This window comes from Poecilia latipinna, unplaced genomic scaffold, assembly GCF_001443285.1.
Source record: "Poecilia latipinna isolate Pla-1442-1.1 unplaced genomic scaffold, P_latipinna-1.0 Scaffold2754, whole genome shotgun sequence".
NCBI classification, from domain to species: domain Eukaryota; kingdom Metazoa; phylum Chordata; class Actinopteri; order Cyprinodontiformes; family Poeciliidae; genus Poecilia; species Poecilia latipinna.
In genome coordinates, this window is record NW_015115370.1 from 1 (window position 1) to 5,372 (window position 5,372).

Consider the following 5,372-nt stretch of genomic DNA (forward strand, 5'->3'; position numbering starts at 1 on the left):
GTTCATAGAATAAAAGAACAATGTTCATTTTACTCAAACATATAAATATAAACAATAAAATAACAGACACTGGTCACAGCTGTGCAATTGTTCTATGTGCAATATGAATATTTTGGTGTATTTTTATTATTGTTTTCTTCTTTATGTCATGTAAATAACCACCTGGAGGGACAATAAACTTTTTATCCGATCACATATGTTTGTTTTGAAACATCAGAGAAAGGAGACGTGATGCGTTGTTGGATTTGTAAACCTGTTCTGCTTTTTTAGAGTCTTTTGTCCAACTGGACTCAGCAGCTTGTGAAGACGCAGCAACACTCCTGATTCTCCACAAACACTTTTTGTTCCAAACAGCAAACAAAAGGCTCCATCAGGGCCTTTCGGAGCAGCTTAAAGGATCCGTCCAGGAACTCCAGCCTGCCGACGGACACACACGGCCCGACGTGAGGTTTATGCGGTGACGCAGGTATGACGGTGTGTACAGCACCGAGCCGAGCAGAAGCCGGGTTTAAATATATCCCCATGCAGCGGAAGGGAGAGATGGAAGATGGAGGCGGGAGAGGCAGAGGGGAGGAAAAAGAGAGTGAGGAGGAAGTATATGACTTTGGGGTGGGAGTAGGGGCTTGGGGATGGGGAGGGTGCCAGCTTGTTTTATTTCCGGTTGACAAGACTTTGCGCTCCCTTTCTCTCTGTCGCTCCCTCTCTCTTTCATACTCTGCTATTCTTTCTCTGCTGCCCCCTCCGCTCCCCCCTTCTCTGTTACTTTCCTGCGAGATGCGCCTTGGAGAAAAGAAAGGACATGACAAGTTCAAAGGTAAAAAGAACAGTGGTGGAAGATGCGTGCAGACACTCCACTTAAGCAAAGGAATTGCAATACTTGATTAAAAGTTTCTTGCTTGGCTACAAGTAAACATTGTGCAATACTTCCATCGGTTCATTTGGGATGCTTTTCCACGTAATGCTTTTGGGGTTATTTTGTGTTTAATTGATTGAAAGGAAACTTTCCCTGCTGTTGGAGGCTAATGACTTTTTAAAAAATATATTTATAAAACACTTTAAAACAGCCACAGCTGTTTTAAGCTACAAACATACAAATATTACACAAAAAGACCAAGAGTTAAACATGAAACAAACTAGGTCAAGTCGTGACCTGAGGGTCCAAAAAAGGTACGTAAGATTGAAGAAGCTCAGAGATTTGGTGGAGAAAGATCATTTAGATATTTAAAAGTGAAAATGAAATAAACTCTAAAATGCACAGGCAGGCAGTGGAGTGAGGCCAGATGTGATCAGAACAGTTCAGTTCTGGTTATAAAACACCAAAATACAAGACATTTCACCTAAACATCATCTATTTATGTCTAACTTCACTTCATATGAATTCCATTTCTCCTCAAATTAACTAAATTCAGTCAAATGTGATGCTAATTTAAGGAAATACAATCAAAGAAAGTTGATCATTTAATCCCAAAAGATAAAATGAAGTTTTGAAAAAAATCCTATTTTTATTTTAGTTACTATCTTAGTTATCCTTGGCTGCCTCTCTAAGGAGGATGGCAGAAATGAATCAATAAAAATGAGAAGCAGCAACAAAATGTGAGCCAGAAGTTCAAGGCCTTCGATCAGAGGAGTCAAACTATTGGAACCTATTGGGTAATAACCAGTTACATTTACTTCAGTGTGAAAGAAATTAATTTTAGGACTATTTTCACTACATTGTTCTTTGACTCATTTTATTATGAAGTATCTTTTCTCTTACTTGAGTAAAACGTCTGGATTTTCTACCCACTGAATGAAAAACAAACATGTTTTAACCAGAAATTCACCAAACACACACCTGCAGTTTTTGTTAAAGTTTCAAAAGTTTTTTATTGAAAAAAAAAAATAGATGTTGTTATTTTTTGTACTCATATAAATTATTGTCATTTTTGTCCTAATCATACCAAAATTTCCACTTAACTTTACATTTTGGTTCATCTGATGATTTAATTTTTAAATATTAATTAAATATTAAATATGTTTTGATCAGTTACTCAGTACTTGAGTAAACATTTTACAAAATACCTGAGTCATTCCTTGGAGACTACTTTTTACTTATCCTTGAGTAAAAACATGTTGAAGTAGTTCTGCTGCTACCTGAGTGTAATGTTTCAGTTCTTTCTGATGCATTTGTTGATTCAAATGCTGAATTTCCTCTGCGTGTCGTCAGGTTCTGCAGGATTTATCATTTCAGGTGTGCAGAACTAAGAAAACATCTAAAATATGCACTAGGAAACTTTCAACACTTACACTTATGTCACAGTCATAAAAAAATATTGTAAATTATTTCTCTTTTACCTGGAGAACAAAAAAAAAGGTAATATTAACGTCTAAAGTCATTTAACTGTTTGGGTTTATTACTTTACATTTTTAAAATCTATAAAAGGTTTTTAGTTTATTCCCAGCAATGAAAATAAGATTTTTCTTCTACAAACTTTGCTTTAGTTAGACTTATTATGAGATCAAAATAAAATGATAATATTTTTTTTTTTCCCCATTTCTTATTCTAAAAAAATTGCAAAAAGTGTCAGAGGGACAAACGTGCCATTCTTGAGTTGTGGCCACACAAAAATAACACAAAGGCCACGAATGGCCGCTCTTTGGACGCCCCTGCTCTATGTACGGGTAAATCCAGGAAAAATGTGATTAAAAAAAATCTCAACTACAATTATCACTGCTATAATCATTAATTATTAAATCAAGCAGTAGCGTTGCCTCAGGAAAACATTTGGGATGAATTTGTTCGTCCATGTTGTCGATTCTCATCCCAGTTTCTTCCCATTTTTCCCAGTTTGTAACCACATTTTGTATTTCTACCTTCCCATTTCATCTTCCTCTTCCTCCATTTCCCATCTGTAGTTAAATATCCATCCACTTAAACTGTATCAGCATATTCATTAATTATAAAGATAAATTGTCACAAAATTAGTGAAATCTCATAATTTAATGAAATTGTCAGTTTCTCCCATTTAAACCAGTTGAATTTTATGAATCAGAATAAAAATCCAGATCAAAACATCTCTAAGCTTCTGTTGTTCGATTTGTATTGGAGTCACATGAAAAACTTTTCCAAGTAGCGTAAAGAAGACTGGATTACATATTTCAGTGTGAAATTGGGTATGAAATGTCGCTCTATGGAGTACAAATGATGCAAAATATTCTCCACAAGACATTTAATGAAATGATCAAAACTACAATGATTTGGCTCCAGTCTCTGGTAATAAAGTGAAAAATGTAAAATAATCTAAACCAGTGGTTCTCCAACATTTTTTAACTATAAACGACAGAGATTTTCAAACAGGACATGAAAAAAAAATGACAAAATTTGTTCTTGTCCACTGCAATGTTTGATTTGCTGAAGCCTGCAGATAGTTTTTTTACTGAGAAATAAAAAAAATCAAGTTTAAATAAGTAAAAGTTGAATTTACATGTGAACAAATCAAAAGTTTCTCACCAATCTCATCCACTGAATCCAAGATGGCTGCCTTGCATCCAAAAGTTAACGGTAGCTTCTGTAAAACACATTAAATTTGCACATCTGATGAGTTGAATCTCATTAAATCTTTCCTTATATCCTCCTCTTTTACATAAACAGGTAAGTGCACAACTTTAAACCACAAAATGCAAAGGAACTGTTGTTAGCTGAATCGCTAACAGGGGTTAGCTTGCTCAGTGAGCACGTCAATAAGCAAATCCAACTGGTTTTCCAACCCATTTAGTTGGGTTTGGCTCTGTTACCAGAACCAAGTTACAGCTCATCTGTTCATGGACCCTTTAATCAAGCCTCGTTTAGAAAGGATGAGGAAAAACGGATCACTTCACCAATCAGAATCAAAGAAATGTCATTTTCAGACTGAATGTTTGAATCAAACTTTATCAGTAAAGCTCTTTTCATACAGTCAAATGTAACATAAAAAGCTTTGCGGGTTTATAAAAGCATTTAAAACCATAAATAGAGACCTATAAAAACATAAATATCAAACATTGACATCTGATATTGTTACAAACATGACAGGACTCAAAAGTCCTGTCGGCTATGAAAAATCTTACAAACACTCACAGTAACGAAAGACCAATGCAGGCAAACATTAATTACAACAGTCGAGACGAGCTGGACACTGACCATTGCTCTCCGTGGCTCCGTGGTTTATATTAAATAAACTGAAGTAATAATTTTATCTAGCAGTTAAAACGCTACAACAAAAAGATGCTAAAACTGTTAAACTAGAATTTAAATAAGATAATAAATCAAAGAGAATAATAAATATCTTAAACTGTTTGCTTTAAAAAGCAAAAAAACAAAATATTTATGAATAAATATCCTGATATTGGATTTTTATTGGTTGCTGGGGTGTACTTAGTTTGGCTACATGTGGCTCTGGAGCAGAAAGCGGCTTTTTGACTTTACACAATGGAAATCTCTCAATAACTTTGGATAATAATTACAAAAGAACCAACTAATGATTTTAAATATAGTTATTAGAATAAATGCAGGTTTAAGCAGTTTTTCAGTTTAAAATTTTTCACAGAATAATAGCATTGCATTTCCACAAAAGTATCAGTAATGTTCTCAAACGTACATCGATTTGTTTGTTTTGTTTACATAATTTCGTACAAAATATGATCAAATGTATCCATCCTCTTTTTGCAAAGCTTTATGTTTTTCTTTATTTTAAAACCTAAAAATAGAAATAAAATGATTTTCCTCTAAAAATGACAGTCGATATTCTAAACAAGTTTTATTTAATTGAATTCAATGCAAAACGGCTCATTGAATTTTAAGGATGTAAAAGATTTTTGCTCTATAAAAACTATGTGAACTCCAGTGTGTAACAGGGTGTACTTTTTATTTTTTTAACCCTTAATCTGCGAAAAAAAATGAAACTATGAGTTGGATTGATGCTGTTTGTCTTTTGGAAATATCCTGTGTGGTGATTTTATCAAATTTTATCCAATCAGACAAAGCTGTAAAAAAATACATTGTAAGACATTAAATAATAGTTTGGAAAAAAAATCTGGATTTCTGAGCATCAATGCCAGGAGATTAAAACCTCAGAGAAGGAAAATCCCTGTTTAAACATTTGAGTAATCAAACAAAACTTGAGGATGAGAAAAAGGATTAAAATTGTGACATTAATTTAACCATAAAATCAATAAACAATGTTTTATTGTAGCAGTCGGCTGTGTGTTTTAAGCTTTTGTTTTTCTTATTGTCTTTCAGTTGTTGGAATTTGGTTGAACCTATCTGATCCCTGTGCATGCCGAGCGGAGCAATGCATGTGTGTGTGTGTGTGTGTGCGTGTGTGTGTGTGTGTGTGTTTGTGTGTGTGTGTGTG

At 34.0% G+C, this 5,372-nt stretch overlaps 1 long non-coding RNA gene across 2 annotated transcripts in view; it reads right to left on the bottom strand.

The window, feature by feature from the left end:
• Positions 1-2,546: 2,546 nt before the first annotated feature.
• Positions 2,547-5,372, bottom strand: part of LOC106939035 (uncharacterized) — a 9,362-nt gene continuing 6,536 nt past the window's right edge. For both annotated transcript variants that reach the window (XR_001422746.1, XR_001422745.1), the window contains exons 3-4: positions 3,491-3,548; positions 2,547-3,398 (exon numbers count right to left, since the gene is read on the bottom strand). This is a non-coding gene — a long non-coding RNA (uncharacterized LOC106939035). The remainder of the gene's footprint in view (positions 3,399-3,490; positions 3,549-5,372) is intronic.